Below are 17,255 nucleotides of genomic sequence, written 5' to 3' on the forward strand. Positions count from 1 at the left end.
TGTGTTCAATGGAAAAGACAGAAAAAGTGCAGTGCTATAGCTGTTACAAAATCTCATTTGACTTTCTTGATGTTAAAAAAGTGGAAGTTTTTTGGCAGAGGAGGCTTTTTTCTTTTTTTAAGATTTATTTGTTTTTGTATTGGAAAGGCTGATTTAGAGAGAGATTACAGGAGCGACAGAGAGAAAGACCCTCCATCGCTGGTTACTCTGTAATTAGCCACGATAGCCAGAGCTTAGCCAATCCAAAGGCAGGAGCTTCTTTGGGTTCTCCTGTGCATTTGCAGGGTCACAAGGCTTTGAGCCATTCTGAGGAGGCTTTCTAAAGCTGATAAAGAGAGGAGAAATTTATTTTTCTTCAAGATCTACTTATTTAAACAGCAAAGTTACAGAGAAATGAGAGACATAGAGAAAGAGATCTTGGTCACAATGGTTAGGGTCAGGCCAAAGCCAGCAACCTGGAACCTTGTCCAGGTCTCTCATGTGAGTGACAGGGCCCAAGCACTTGCAGTATCTGTTTGCTCACCCAGACCATTAGCAGGTTACTGATGCAAAGTCAGAAGGCTGGACTCCGTGTTCACAGGGGGCTTAACTGTGCCCCCAACTCCAGCCCTGGGAAGAAGTTCTTTACAGAGCAGAAATTACTTCACAATGTAGAGGTTTTTTCATAAAGCCACAAACCAAAGCTCTTATTCCCAAATATGTCTCCCCATGTTTTGGGCAAGTAATTGTACAAGCTGTTTAAATCTTATGATAGGGAAAACCAATTTTTTCCCTTCTATTTGCATATTAAAGTCAATACAGGAACCTTTTCTGTCCTCCACAAGTGGATGATACATAGCCCAACTCCCTGACTCGCTGCCTGGCAAGCAAGCCATTGTGCAGCAGTGAACATTAGCTGTGAGTCACCTAATTCGGTTTACTTTTTTTTTTTTTTTTTTCTGTTGCAAACAGATAAGTTTATTTGTGAAGGGACCAGGTGAGCAGGGAAGGGAGAGGAAGGGGAAAGCACCTCCGAAGAGCCGGGAGGTGGGGTGCCTCTCGAAAGAGGAGGGAGAGAGAGAGACACCCTCGGTTTACTTTTTTTTTTTTTTAAGATTTATTTATTTGATTACAAAGTCAGATATACAGAGAGGAGGAGAGACAGAGAGGAAAATCTTCCATCCGATGATTTACTCCCCAAGTGAGCTGCAATGGGCCGATGCACGCTGGTCCAATGCCAGGAACCAGGAACCTCTTCCAGGTCTCCCACGCGGGTGCAGGGTCCCAAAGCTTTGGGCCGTCCTCGACTGCTTTCCCAGGCCACAAGCAGGGAGTGGATGGGAAGTGGAGCTGCCGGAATTAGAACCGGCGCCCATATGGGATCCCGGGGCTTTCAAAGTGAGGACTTTAGCTGCTAGGCCACGCCGCCGGGCCCCACCCTCGATTTACTTTTGATGCTGTCCCTGGACCTGGCCTTCCCATGGAGCTGGGGCTCTCCACACTCCTGGCACATGGATGAGTTCCCATTTGCCTTCCTGCAAGCCTCCACCTGTTCAGCTATCTGCAAGCACCTTGAACCCTGCCCTTTTGGATTTTTGTGGAGACTTCATTGTACACATGTGATTGCTAGCAGACTGGGTAGGGAAACCCAGTAAGGCCTGTGTTTCAGGCATTCTTCTTGGCCGCTCCGTACAAGCTTCCTCCTCCAGAGTGTAGGGCAGTACTTTGGAATGAGAAGGGTCCTGTGCCTTACTCTAAAGTAAGGGGAGGGCAGAGATTTTTATTCTGGGCAGCTGTAAGATATTCCCTCTTGGGCATGAAAAATTGTAGTTTCTTATTGCTTGTGCTGGGGAGGGAGTGGTGAGCCAGAAATCATGAAAGAAAACTAAAATTGATCATAAGATCACAGATAGAATTATGCAGAAGATGTTTCTGTTGTTTTTCTGAAATGCAGTTCAAATGAGCATCCTGTATCTTATGGGATTCTGGCAGACTTGAATCTAGGAGAAATTGGGCCATTGTGCAACGAAGACCCAGCATGAGCCCTCCTAGTTGTTAGGTACATGTTTACTTGTTTATCAATAACTTACAACTGGCTCATTCTTTAATCTATGGCTGCTACGATTACTGGGTAGATTATTTCTTTCTTTCTTTTTTTTTTTAACCAAATTTTTTTTTTTTTTAAAGATTTATTTTATTTTCATTACAAAGTCAGATATACTGAGAGGAGGAGAGATAGAGAGGAAGTGGAGCTGCCGGGATTAGAACCAGCGGCCATATGGGATCAAGGCGAGGACCTTAGCCACTAGGCCACGCTGCCGAGCCCAAGGGTAGATTATTTCTTAAAGATCTATTCGTTTTTATTGGAAAGACAGATTTACAGAGAGAAGGAAAGATAGAGAAAGATCTTCCATTTGCTGGTTTACTGCTCAGATGGCTGCCGTGGCCAAAGCTGAGCCAATCCAAAGCCAGGAACCTCTTCTGTGTCTCCCACATCCTCTGCTGCCTTCCCAGGCCACAAGCAGGGAGCTGCATGGAAAGTGAAGCAGCCAGGACACAAAGTGGCACCCATAAAGGATCCTAGTTGAGCCATTTGCAGGCCGTAGTAACTAACTTTATTCAGTATTTCACTCTACGGCCAGGACCAGGTAGTGTTCAAAGCCAGGAAATGTATTATCTCTTTCAATTCTTTCAGTAATCCTACTACTTACTGTTACTGTGTATAGAGGAAGCAAGGGAGGCACAGAAATTAGAATTTTGCCCACAATCTCAGTCAGTCAGCAAGAGACCTGGAATTAAACCCTGCGTAACCTTAGGCCAAAGAGCTTCTTTGTGGGACATTCAACGAAGGTCATGGAAAATGTGTATTCTGGAAAAAATAATGCTGAATCTCAAATGCTTTGCAGAAGAATAAACTTTATTCCATCTTCCATGAGATTTTTGAAATATCCCCATATTGTTTATTGTTACATTATGTAGCTGTGTGTTAGATATGTATTATCATGTGAGAAATACACAGCTAAAAGACAGGGTCATGGCTCTGAAGTAAAAGAAGCTTTCATCTACAGTGCAAGTCACAGTGTGAAATGTGCATAAAACAAGCGCAGGAAAGCAGATAATTTCTCTTGGAGGGAAACGGAATAGCTACCAGGGATAAATCTGGTATTTTGAACAGGGCTACATAAACTTTTTAGGACATTACTCTTTTTTTCAGTAATCTGTTAACCTTTTATAATGCTTAGATCAACTCCTGTGTCTTATAGAATCTTGTATCTTGTAACCTCAGCATTGAGCACTGCAGAAATGGGGCGTTGTTGGGCTATCTTTTGCATTGATCTCGAGTGGCTTAGATTTAGTGACTATAAGCTTAACTGAGATAAAATGATATTAGCCTGGCTGTTTTGTTTGGCCTTGGCATTTCAACTCAAGCTTGTTGCTTTTATAATACTGGTCACTTCACGTACCTACGTCCAACTAAAATTTCTTCTTGATCCTGTCAGTTTTCCAAGATTTATCTTCAGTGAAGTTTGGCAATGACCTCTATTTATAGCTTACCTTCTTCCACCAAATAATCAAGGCAAAAGCTAATGGGCACCAGTCCCAAGACACATTCCACAGGCAGGGCCTTATTAACATTTCTTTACCAGCTCCTCAGCAACAGAGCTACAGGGTTTGGCTTGCCAAGAGGCCTTCCGTGAAGGTGGATGTGTGATTTTGACTCATTAGGCTCAGCAAATTTTCTGTTTATTCTCCAGGAAACTGTCCTGCTATGTATTTCATGGATTTTCAAGTCTGAAATCAGGACTCTTCTTTCCTTAGTACAGACTTTCCTGTCCTTGTTTTCTCTTTGATAGTCTCATACATCCCTGAGAAATGTCATCAACCTCACTATTGCCTAAGCTTGAAGTTTGTTTTGCAAAGATAAATGCGTTCATAATTGCTCTAATGCCTTAAAAGGGTTCATCAGAGGCATTACTACTAATAAATTTAATAACTGGAAAATTCCTGGAGGCCTGCTTAAAGTCTAGATTTAAAAACTCTTATAATTTGCATGAATAATAACTTTCCAAGCAGTGGTTGGAAAAGATGAAATGAGAAAGAGCAGATGAATTCTTTCGTTCTTTGATCATTTACTTTTAGTCACACCTGTAGAAATTCATGTGCCACTTCTCCATTATCTTCGTAACCTTAGACAAATGAGAGTGTAGAGCCTTTACTGCCTACTTGTCAAGGAAAATATAAAGCAAACAAATAAACAAAAACCCCAAACGCTAATGCCTGAATTAGGACTTGATAGGAAATCCATCTAAGTTAGTTCCACCTCAGCTAATATTGTTATTATTTTAGTTAACAAGTAATACTTGCACATCTTTATGCAGTACAGTAGTATGTTGCAACACATGTATATGGTGTCAATTGATATATTCAGGCAATTAGCACTTCCATTTCTTCATCTTTTCTTTATGTTGAAATCCCACGAATGCCTGTCCGATTGTGCTTCATATGGGATTTGAGAGCTGTATTCACCCACTGCCCCTGTGGGACACTAGAACTTACCAGCTTCCCTCCATCTCGTTCCCCTTCCTTATTTCTAGCAATCGTGATTTTTCAGTTTAAATTGACTTTTTCTAACTCCCACAGGTGGAAAAAAATTGTTGTTGCAGCTGGATTATTTCACATAACATCACAACCTCCAATTCTACCCATTTTGTAGCACATGTAAGAATTGCATCCCTTTTTGTTGCTAAGCAGTAAGCCATGGTACATATATATCTCATGTTTAACCAATCATCCATTGATTAACAGGTTAATTTCAAATCTTGGCTAATGAGACTAGAGCTGCAGGCACCTCTTTGGTGCCTGATGTATACTCAGAGGTGAGATAGTATCTTTGGTATTTTCTTTGGATGTATACTCAGAAGTGAGATAATGGGGTCATGTGGTACATCTCCTTTTTGTTTTCTGATGCGCTGCCATACTGGCTCTACTAATTTGCATTCACTAATTATTTACAGTGAGTAATCTAGTATTTTTCTTTTTTATGTTCTGAATGTGACTTGACTTAACCATTTTTTAATTCGAAGCAGTTGTGTACTCTCATCCTTTTTAAACGTTATTGTATGAATTATTCTGTAAATTTTTATGCAGGGTGAAATGTTCTGTTGTTATAAAAAATATTTTTAGTTATTTGAAAGAGAGATTCGAGGGAATCTGCCATCTATTGGTCCATCCCTCGCTTTTAATGCCCACCATAGTTGGGACTGAGACAGGCCATTATCAGGGCCTGGAACTCAGTTTGCACCTCCCAAATGGGTGGCAAGTTATTGAGTTTGTCAAAAATCTATCCAAGTTCCAAATGAATCCAAGTTTTTGAGCTATTACCTGTTACCTGCTTCCTCCTAGGGTTTGTATCTGTGAGAATCTAGATTTGAAAATAAGCTAGAGCTCAAACCCTGGCACTCTGCCATGGGCTGTGACTGTCTTAACTATGAAGCCAAATGCTCATTAAGGTCTGCTCGCTCTCTCTCTCTCTCTCTCTCTCTCTCTCTCTTCAATTTTTATTTATTTGAAAATCAAAGTAACAGAGAGAAAGAAAGAGATCTTACATCCCTTTGCTCAATTTCCAGGTGTCTGCAGCAGTCAGTGCTGGGCCAGGCCAAAGCTGGATGCTTTTTCTAACTCTCCCTTGTGGATGCAAAGGGCCCGGACACTTTGGCTATTTTCTGTTGCTTTTCCAAGTTGATTAACAGGGAGCTGGATCAGGAGTGGGGCAGGCTAGGCTTGGGCTGGCATCCGTATGGGATGCTGGCATCATAGGCAGCAGCTTTGCTTGCTATGCACAGTGTTAGCCCCTATTATTTGCTCTTGGAAACCATACAATGTGGAGGGGAAATGACACAGTGAGTCCTACCATATTAATAAGTAAGCATTGTGAACATTTATAGGTGGTATAGAAATGCTTAGTGGTCAGTCGAGTGATAGAGAAAGGACAAGTTTGCTGGAAAATACAAAAAGGTGAGTTTAAATTAGTACATAAAGCAGATCCCAGGTACAATTTTGTCCATTTGGGGGCATCAATTCTGTACTATGCTGGAAAGTTGGTTTTTTTGTTTTGTTTTTAATTATTGATTTATTTTCATGTTATTTGAAAGCCGGTGGGGGTGGGGGGAGCAGGCAGAGAAATCTTCCATCTGCTGGCTCACTCTCCAAGTGCTCTCAACAGCCATGGCACGGCTAAATCACAAGTAGGGGCTGAAAACTGTCTAAAACCGCTGTGTGGATAGCAGGACTCCAGTTCCTGGAGCCATCACCTGCCATTTCCCAGGGTGCACACTCGCAAGAAACTGGGATCAGAAGCAGTGCCAGGCATTCTGATATGGGCTGTGGGTGTCCCAAATAGTACCTTAGTTGCTGCACTAAATGCCTGTCCCTCCCTGAGCCAGGAGCTTTAAAATGAACTAACTCCAACTCATGGGTTTGACAAGCCAAACTTGCTGTCTTGCATCCACATTGAAGTAAGCAAGCCATAGTGCAATGGAATGTGTATGAGATCCGCTGGGCAGATGGGTGTGCCCCCTTGCCCACCTCCACATCACTGGGGGCGGGGCTGTTTGCACATGTGTATAGTGGCATGCAAAGCATCCCGAATAGTTTCACATAGCAGCTTGTCCAAATAGAGCAGACGTTTTCTTGCTTTTGCCTGGTCACTGGAGAAGTGGATCAGATTGCACCATCATACTTTCAGACCTAATTCCGTGGTTTTGTTCATGTGTTTTCTTAATAGAAATGTAGGTAATGGTTCACTACTCCTGAAGATGCAAATATACACCTGGATTTTAAAAATACCACTTGGATACGTGATTCCGTAAGACATCTAGCTAGGAAGGAGTCGTGAATTTTAGAAGATGGGTCCAATTATTTAAGAAGGAATCACTCACTCAGCTTACTGAATTCCTGGAGGAATTCTAATTTTCTTTTTTTTTTTTTTTTTTTTTTTTTGTCTCCTTCATTGTTGGAATCCTTCACGAACCTCATTGGAGATGGTCACAGATGCTCACCTGCCCCATGTTTAACTCTACTGAAAAAGGATTAACCTTTTCAGTAACCTTTACAGGAGTGGCTCGATTTTCTTTATAACCTGTGTGTCCCATTTGATAATTATGAGCACATAGAGGCTGAAATAAACATGTGCCATTTGGAAAAGTCTAGCTCAAAAGCCTAACTCAGGGGAGAGAGTTGAGCATCATTTCTCACAGGATGTTTACCAGGCAGTTCAATTACTGAGGCTGTGTTCATTCCTGCCTGAGTTGTTCACAGAGCATCTGTTGTTGGTATCGGGAATGTTCTCTAGTCACAGCTCTTTGCCGAAGAAATAGATGCGTGTTAGCAGGTCGGCTTGCTCCACTGCTCTAGAATTAGATGTGTGAGCAATTGGAAGAGGAGTGTTGACTCAGGCTTGCATTCCTTTAAAGTCAAAGCGTTCTGTTGATTACTTCTGCAAGAATAGGAACCAAGAAGTTAGCCATGGGGGAAAAATGACTACACATAGCAACTGGTTAACAGCAGTGGTGTTGGGGACTGGTGTTATAGCATGGCGGGCTAAACCATTGCTTGAGATACCTGCATCCCATATTGGAGTGCTGGAGTCCCAGCTTCTTTGCTACTAAAATAGCTTCCTGTTTACGCCTGGGAAGACAACGGGAGATGTCCCAAGGATTTGTATTCCTGCTGCCCAAACCTCTCCTTTCTGCTGGGTGGAGTTCCTGGTTTATGGCTTAGAGACGTTGTCCAAACCTGGCTGTTGCAGTCATCTTCCTTTCCGTTCTTGGTTACTTTTGCTTTCAAATAAATAAATCTTGATAAAAGAGAGCGTGTATGTATGTATGTACACACACTGTTCTTTTTAACCTCAGGGAATGGTGTATTTCTGTCAAAATTACATACTGAATGTTTCTCTGTATCCGAGGATGCTTCATCTGTCTTTCCTGGTCACACAGCCTCCTGGACTCCTGGGGGTGGAGGCAAGTCTGTGTGTCCTGGGATTGTGGTCTCTGGATTGATAAGAAACACATAGGTCCAGATGTACCTTCTCTTGGGTTGTAGATGCTGTTCTTGGAGATCCTGACACTTCGCACAGGATTGCTGGGAAATGCCTGTTGCATGCTTGCTGCACATCTTAGGAAGCATCAAGTTGATGGTCCGGATCTGTGTCATTCACAGTGGAGTTCTGGGTTGAATTTTAGGCTCCAAGCTTTCACCCATTCTAGCTTTGGCTATCGCAGGCATTTGGGAAGTGATCCAGCTGGTGTAAGATCATTTTTTTTTTTTTTTTTGTATCTCTGCCTTTTCAAATAAATACAAGTTTAAAAGAAATTAAAGTAAGCATAGAATGAAATGGAAGTAGGATGTTATTCTGAAAAACTTACCAAAGGTAGGAAGTCAGAATGATTTTGTTTTCCTAAACCAAACCAACATTGATATCTTGCTCTGTTGTCATCAACAATCCCAGAAAATGAGAGACTAGAATTCCACTTCCTGGACTGCTAGAACCTCTTTGAATTTCTCCCATAGAAGATAATTTATGGTCCCTGCTTTTGTTCTGAAACTCAGAAATTCTGATTGGTCTCTCAGTTTGTGAAGTTCAGGGGCTCAAAGATATAAGTGACTGCTGCTGAATGAAAGTCCTAAAAATTGGGTTAAAATCAAATCTGTGTGACATAAAAAATACTGTCCGTGTATACTGTGAGTGAGACATGGCTGGTAGTACAGTGATGTTAGAGATTTCCGGCTGAAGTGCTTTCCTGTAGATAGCTAAAAGCAACTGACGAGATAAGGTGCATTGATGAATAACTCAAGTACAGGGTTGGTGATGAGGGCATTACCAACCCTTACCCTGCCCTTGGGGATTGTTAAAGCATGACTTTGATCCTGCCTCTCCCAAGTGAAAAATTCTTTTACAGCACCTAAGCTCTTTACCACCTGAGAGAAGCTTCTCGAGCTGACCCATGTGTTTTGCATCTTACCTGCTAAATGCCTCCTTTGCCCCCCTGCCTCTGTGCCGCTCCACCCAAGTTCTGTGCCTTGTGCTTTGCATGTCAGGGTGAAACCTTTCCATTAGAGAGCTGGCCTGCCATCTTGTACTCTTCTCTCTACTGCATGTCCCAGACCACGCCTCCTCCCCCTCCGGATCACAACTTCTCCCTCTGAGTCAGCTTCCGCTCCCCTTGGGAGCTGTCCTGTGGATGCATGAGCTTCCACACAACTCTGCTGACCTCCCCGTGGCAGCCCTTCCCCCGAAAACCATCCCTCTGCACTGCCCCTGAGCTCCTGTGTAGACGGTCTACACAGTGCTCTCCCTGTGGCTGCATAACCCCTGGAGACCAGGACTGGATCTTTTTGCTTGGGTGTCCCAAACACTGTGGGGACCAGTAAGTGTTGCTACAGTTGCAGAGGTCTGCAAAGCTCATTTAGCACATAGGGGAGGGATTGGAGTCAAAAGCCAAAAAAGGACTGTAGAACATCGGTGCAATAACTCAGTGGCTAAATCCTCACTTTACAAGTGCTGGGGTCCTGTATGGGCACAGGTTCATGTCCCAGCTGTTCCACTTCCCATCCAGTTGCCTGCTTGTAACTTAGGAAAGCAGTAGAGGATGGCCCAAAATACCCATGTGGGAGACCTGGAAGAAGCTCCTGGCTTCTGGTTTCTGATCAGTTCAGCTCCAGCCATTATGGCCATGTGGGGAGTAAACCAGTGGAAAAAAATCTTTGTCTCTCCTTCTCTCCATAAATCTGCCTTTCTAATAAACAAATCTTTTTTTAAAAAGATATATTTATTTTATTACAGTCAGATATACAGAGAGGAGGAGAGACAGAGAGGAAGATCTTCATCTGTTGAATCACTCCCCAAGTGGGCTGCAATGGCCGGTGCTGTGCCAATCTGAAGCCGGGAACCAGGAACCTCTTCCAGGTCTCCCACGTGGGTGCAGAGTCCCAAGGCTTTGGGCCATCCTCGACTGCCTTCCCAGGCCACAAGCAGGGGGCTGGATGGGAAGTGGAACTGCTGGAATTAGAATCAGCACCCATACGGGATCCCGGGGAGTTCAAGGCAAGGACTTTAGCTGCTAGGCCATGCCGCCGGACCCTCTAATAAACAAATCTTAAAAAAAAAGGACTGTGGAAATGACAAGATTGGGGATAGCAGAGCAAGGGGCAGTGAGTAACTAAGGTTGAGCTGGAAGGTTTTGCTTTAAGGCGTTGGACAAAGGAATCAGTAAAAAAAATAGCATTTGGAGAAGAGAAAGTCAACTAAGTTATGGTGCTCATCATGGCGCTGCAGATGGAGACGGAGGAGAGGACTTCCCTGTTTTTTAAAATTAGAATTTATTTATTTAAAGGACAAAGACAGGGCCTGACATCGTAGTCTAGTGGCTAAAGTTCTCACCTTGTACACACTGGGATCCCATATGTGCACCATTCTAATCCATGTGGCCCTGCTTCCCATCCAGCTCCCTGCTTGTGGCCTGGGAATCTTGTGGCCCAAGGCTTGGGACCCTGCGCCTGTGTGGGAGACCCAGAAGAGTCTCTGAGCTTCTGGCTTTGGATTGGCAGGGCTCTAGCCCTTGGGGAGTGAATCAACGGATGGAAGATCTTCCTCTCTCTCTTCCTCTCTGTATATCCGACTTTCCAATAAAAATAAAAATAAAATCTTAACAACAGCAACAAAAAAGACAGAGACAGACATGTCCCATTTGCTGATTTACTCCCAAATGCCTCCAACAAGCAGGGCAAGACCGAGCCTGATGCTGGGATCCGAGAATTCTGTTTAGGGAATCTTCAAAAGAGAGGTTGAAGGGCAGTGACCTCCAGGGTCAGAGTTTGTTACCTTGTCTTCTTAGGGAATTGGAGAAGGCACATTTTGAGATGAGGCACACACATGGTGGGGTTATTTATCAGGAAGGTGTAATAGAAATCCATCTTCCATAACGTTGCTGCTTCTTTGGACTCTGAAAAGACCGACTTCGTTTGGTGTCTCCCTTCCCTATGCTTGAATGTTTAATTAGCTGATTTTTCAAAGACAAATGGTAATGTGATTAAAGACTTGTTTTTTAAATGTATTTATGTATTAATACTTCATTAGACTCTTTTGAAATTTTTGTCTCAAGGGAAAATTACCCAACCTAGTGGATGGAAGCAGGGATTACATTCCCATTGAAAAAAGAAAGGAGAAAAAAACAAAACCAAAAACAAAAATACAGGATTAACAGAGTGGAAATTGTATACTAAAGGAGCTGTTTAATGTCTCTTGTTGGATTTGGTGGCTCCAGACATTTTTATGTAATGCTAACTGTCCTGTGCTTTCCTTAGAGCAAAGGAAAAATGAACAGTCATTGTTTTCCCAGAAAGGAGTTGCTTCTTTTTTTTTTTAAATTTGATGGTAAGCATCACATAAAAGATAAAATAGCGAAGACAGTCGTTTTAAATGATCCCTGTCTGAACAAAGCCCTGTGCATTGTTTAAACAAAGGGCTTTTTGTTTTGTTTTTGTGTCCCTAGCCAGTCTGCTATTTCAGCAATTCTATTTTAACTCCTGATAAAGTAAGTAACTTGAGTGGCTTCTATGTTTCTTTTCGTGCAGCATAAAACTGCTACATTGAAGGTGCTGGGCCTGAGGTGTATTATCATTCACTGTGCAATTGGAGTCCCTGGGCTTGGCTTAGAATCTTTACTGGCTATTTGATAGTGAGTAACCTTGGTGATGGCTCCCCTCCGCCCAGGGATAGTCCTTTCCCCCCAAGGGAAAGGAGAGCACCTTGGTGTGGGCCACTCTGCAGGTGCCTGCCGGGACTCGAAAATTTGGTGCCCACCTTGATCGTGGACCACTGTTAGTGTTGTATTCTGTCTCCTCTGTGATTCCCTACTCCTGGTCCCTCTGTGTCCTCGAACATCCTCTGTAATGAGGGGTCACTGCTTGTAGGCCTACGAGGTTAGCAATCTGCTCATCACTCACTCTCCCCTTCTTCCTTAAAACCTCTCCATTTCTTTTTTTTTTTTTTTTTTTTTAAGATTTATTCATTTTATTGCAGCCAGATATATACAGAGGAGGAGAGACAGAGAGGAAGATCTTCCATCCGATGATTCACTCCCCAAGTGAGCCGCAACGGGCCGGTGCGCGCCGATCCGATGCCGGGAACCAGGAACCTCTTCCAGGTCTCCCACGTGGGTGCAGTGTCCCAATGCATTGGGCCGTCCTCAACTGCTTTCCCAGGCCACAAGCAGGGAGCTGGATGGGAAGTGGAGCTGCCGGGATTAGAACCGGCGCCCATATGGGATCCCGGGGCTTTCAAGGCGAGGACTTTTAGCCGCTAGGCCACGCCGCCGGGCCCAAAACCTCTCCATTTCAAAGCTGACATTCTGTCACTATCTTCTCTGTTTCCTCCCCAAAACTTGTCTGGGAGTTTTCTCTGACAGTGCAGCTTTCGTGTGACATTGGTTCTTCCTGGCCAGAAAGCTGTTAGGAGTTACTCACACTGCGGTTTGTTGTTGTTGTTCTTTTGTTTGTTTGTTTAGTTATTCTGGTTTGGATCACAATGTGCTGGATGGGTTGCCTTGGTTGAGCACCGAGTGCTTCCTCTCTCTACTCTTGTCCCCAATCCTCTTATTTCTTGGCCTGTGTTTGGAGTTCTTTGGGAGGGTCCATTTAATGGGAAGACCTTAAATTCTGTATTGATGATGGTCCCAGCCCATAGCCCTGAAATTGTATTTAAGGTAGATCATACTCCTTTGGTTAGTGAAGGTGGCAAGTGTGGCCAAGGATAAAATCCAAGAGTGTTTTAAAATGTCTAGAAAATGTGCATTACATTTGAATTCTGTTGTCCATGAACTTTCCGAAGTACACTCATACACCAGGGTAAGCAACAGGGCCAACACTTGTGTCCATCGTATAACCATGATACCTTTTCACGTGCGCTGGGAGGGCGTACAGGTGATGGTGATCTTTTGTGCATTTGATGAACTTACTGAACATCTGCCACATATCCATGAGTCAGATCATGAAGGGCTTGGAAGCCATTGGAAGGGCTTCAGCTTTTACTTTCAGGACAAGAGAAAGTCATTGGGAAGATCTGAACTCAGGTGTGACTTAATCTGACTCATCTGTCACATGGATCAGTCTGGCTCTGCGATTCAAGTTCACCCTGAGGTGAATCTGGGTGTGGAAGCCGCAGAGCAGCTCAAGGTGAGCCCAGTAGTCAGGTGAGAGGTGCTAGCACCTGAACCACAAAGTCTTTCTTGCAGCCCGAGTTGAAGTGTGACGTTTAAATCAAGGAGCAATCCTCCATGCATTTCAAGGAAATCTTAACATACCAGGCACTACTTTTAACAGCGAAACTGAAGCTTTTCTTCAAACAAAACAGTACTGTAGGGATAAAAGTAGGTACCAGACATGTCGCTCTCCCCTGGGGAGACAGCACCTCAGCAAAATTCTCCTACTTTCTATTTCCAGCTAAGTCACATTCTTGGCCAGTAGCGATCATTGATGCCATCGTACGAGAATCAGGTTAAATTTCTTTTCCCTTTGGGCTTTTCATCATTTCTCACATGGAATTTTTTTTTTCCTGTGGGAGATTTTTTTGTTTACATGAAAAGCAGAGTAAAAGAGAGGAAGGAAGACACACACATGTGCGCACACACACGCACACACACAGAATCCTCCATCCACTGGTTCACTGGTGCCTAGAACTCCATCTGGGTCCCCTACGTGGGTGGCAAGGACCCAAGCACTTGGACCACCCTCCCCTGCTTTCCTAGGTTCATTATCAGGGAGCTGGATCAGAATTAGAGCAATCAGAACTTGAACTGGTGCTCAGGGAGGATGTCCACATCCCAGGTGGTGGCTTAACCCCTACACCACAAAAGCCAGCCCCTACATGAAACATTTTGAAATCCCAAACTATCTAAATCCTGCTATTCTTTTCGGGGACCCTCTCTGGTACATGCTTTCTGTAGAGTACACTTCTCCTTTCACCTTCACTACAGAAGCATGTCATGCTGCCACTTTGAATAGTGTTCCTTCTCGTCTGTGGTATCAATTTGACTCTGAAACAGTTTCCTCAGAGGGTGGCTGTTGGGTCAGCATGGAGAACACACTACAAATGCGAGATAGATCAGACATGGGTGTGGGTCCTTGAGGTTTTGAATGAGCCCCTGGCACGTTCTGTTGCCCCTTACTTTGGAGAATCACTGCTCTGTGCAGATGGTCATGTAGACGATGAGCAGCTGATTTGTAGTCATCTTGAAGGTTGGAACCTGAACCTTTGGCTCCTGTACGTGGTTATGAGCCAGGATTCCCACACAGAACTTCTCAGTCTCAGTTCCGGCTCTATTGCTGTTTCTTTGTTAGCTGGAGGTGACTTGAGATACTGGGTTTTGACACCAGTGCATATTGCTTCTGTTTTCTCCATGTTAACACTGCTTTAACTTTCTGGAAGAATATGCAGAAAAGTATAAAGAAATAGCCGGTCAGTGTACCTGTTAGGAAGAACTGATTCCTACTTTCGACTTTCTTGATATCTGGTCTTGCTGCCTATTTTTTTGATTAGCTCTTCCTTTCTTCCCTTGCAGTGAAGCAAATTCCCTAGCACCCAGAACATTTTGACTTTACATCTGCCATTAAGAGATGAGACACATATACTTTCAGAACTTTTAGAAGGGCCCAGGCATAATATGTAAAGCCATACATTTTCTCTTTATCCTGTTATACTGCTTAGTGATGATGGGCTAAGAAGTAGTCTTATTGGCTAAATTTAGGCCTCTTACTAAATGAGTATCAATGTGCTGTTATGCCATTATAAGTATTCCTGAGCAGTTGCTTAGTAAGGCTACGTCGGGGACACAGGGGAAAAAGAATGAATCATTAGTTCAATCATAAGCCAAAAGGACATATTTATTGGAATCAATCATTTAAAATTGTTGTCAAATTATCTAGAAAGATATTTATCGAAAGTACTTACTAAATGCAGTGTCTTTAAGATTATCACAACCCTTCAACTCCCGTGATATGCTACAGTTGAGTTACTTTAAAAAAGTTGAACATCTCTATTAATTATGTCCTGGTTATTGATTCTTTTTTTTTAAAGATTTATTCATTTTATTACAGCCAGATATACACAGAGGAGGAGAGACAGAGAGGAAGATCTTCCATCCGATGATTCACTCCCCAAGTGAGCCGCAACGGGCCGGTGCACGCCGATCTGAAGCCGGGAACCTGGAACCTCTTCCGGGTCTCCCACGTGGGTGCAGTGTCCCAATGCATTGGGCCATCCTCAACTGCTTTCCCAGGCCACAAGCAGGAAGCTGGATGGGAAGTGGAGCTGCTGGGATTAGAACCGGCGCCCATATGGGATCCCGGGGCTTTCAAGGCGAGGACTTTAGCTGCTAGGCCATGCCGCCGGGCCCCCTGGTTATTGATTCTTGAAGGCAGTTTAGATAAACTGAAGTTAAACAGCTTGGAAGGATTGATGGAGGATCCAAGTGTATTTTTAGAAAGGTCATTGTGCATGAATGGCAGACAGATTTTTAAATGTGGGATGATTTTAGATTTTTTTTTCCCACTATTGCCAAGCCCAGTTAATTAAGGAAGGGGTGCTAGATTCCGTTGTCTTTAAATGCATTTAAATTTGATTTTCCTTAAGACAATAACAGTGTAATATCTAAATGTAGCCAGTTTTTTTTTTTTTTTCCATCAGCTTACTCAGAGGCTTAAACTAGATTCTTTGGCTACATGCCCAAAACTGTTGGGCTGAAATTGATTTTCTTTAACACATAAACATTTGTAGTCTTGTGTATTATCAGTCTTCCTGGACTGAGGCAAAGATATATATATATATATATGTATACATATATATATATATATATATATATATATATATATATATATAATAGAGCTGTCCTTTTACCCTGTTGTTAACAATCTGATGGATAAATAACTGGGATAGAAGTTTGGAAACGCAAAGCCACCAGAAACTTTACACCTGTGTTTCATAATCCATAAGACAGATATAAGAGCTGCTTTATCTCAGTTCCTGCAGAATTATTTTAAACATAAATCAAATACTGATGGCAAAGGGCTTTACATTTCAGCAAGTGTCAGTATTATAGGCCTTAAAAATCAGTGATCTGAAAAAAAAAAAGGGATTTTTAGACTTGGGTTCTTTTCAGAAACAGCAAATCATGACCATTTGGTTTTTTTTCGTAATGAACTTTGGAGCTGGGAATCTTCCCAGTGTTCATTGACCTTGAGTTATAGTGGTAGGATTAGGAAAGATTTAATACTGTTAAAAATAAACCATGTTCTGATTTTAAAATATGCTTTGTCTAGAATATTCTGCTGTTACAGAATAGCCAACTAATGCTTTTGACCTGATATTTCAAAACTTTCCTAGGAATTTGTACTCATATATGCTAATACTACTCATATGAGCAGACAAATGACAGTATAGCCCACTTAATGTGTCCTTGTGGTTTTTAATGTAGCAGTCGTGCTCCAAGTATGTCTTTCATCATTCCTTTGTTGTTGTTCTCACATATTGTAACAAATTAGTAGATACTGTGGTTTTTTTTTTTTAAGGCAGAATTACACAGAGAGAGGGGGAGAGACAGTGAGAAAGATCTTCCACCCACTGGTTTACTTCTAAAATGACCTTAGTGACCTGGGACTGGGCCAAACTGGAGTCAGGAGCCAGGAGCTTCTTCTGGGTCTCCCATGTGGAGCCCTGTCTGCTGCTTTTCCAGGTCATAAAGCAGGGAGCCAGATGGGAAGTAGGACAGTTGTGACTCAAACTGGTACCCATGTGGGGAACCAGCATTGCTGACAGTGGCTTAACCCACAGGGCCATCTCTGAAATTAATTTTTAAAAAGCAAAAATTTTAGGTCTGCTTCAAAATTGGGGTAGAATTTTTTTATACTTTAAGATTTATTTATTTGAAAGGCAGAGTTAGAAGGAGAAGGACACACGCACACATATATACACACAAATGAAAATCATTCATCCACTGGTTCATTCTTTAAATGGCTGCAGTAACCAAGGCTGAGCCGAGCCAAAGCCCAGAGCCAAGAGATTCTTCTGAGCCTCCCAGATTAAAAAAAATTTGAGAATTTATAAAAAATAATTTTCAGGGCCCGGCGGCATGGCCTAGCGGCTAAAGTCCTCGCCTTGAAAGCCCCGGGATCCCATATGGGCGCCGGTTCTAATCCCGGCAGCTCCACTTCCCATCCAGCTC

At 42.9% G+C, this 17,255-nt stretch overlaps 1 protein-coding gene across 7 annotated transcripts in view; it reads left to right on the forward strand.

Annotated features, from left to right (window-relative positions):
* Nucleotides 1-17,255, forward strand: part of NHSL1 (NHS like 1) — a 262,622-nt gene that overhangs the window by 190,155 nt on the left and 55,212 nt on the right. The window lies entirely within an intron of this gene.

Source organism: Ochotona princeps, chromosome 1 (assembly GCF_030435755.1).
Source record: "Ochotona princeps isolate mOchPri1 chromosome 1, mOchPri1.hap1, whole genome shotgun sequence".
NCBI lineage: Eukaryota > Metazoa > Chordata > Mammalia > Lagomorpha > Ochotonidae > Ochotona > Ochotona princeps.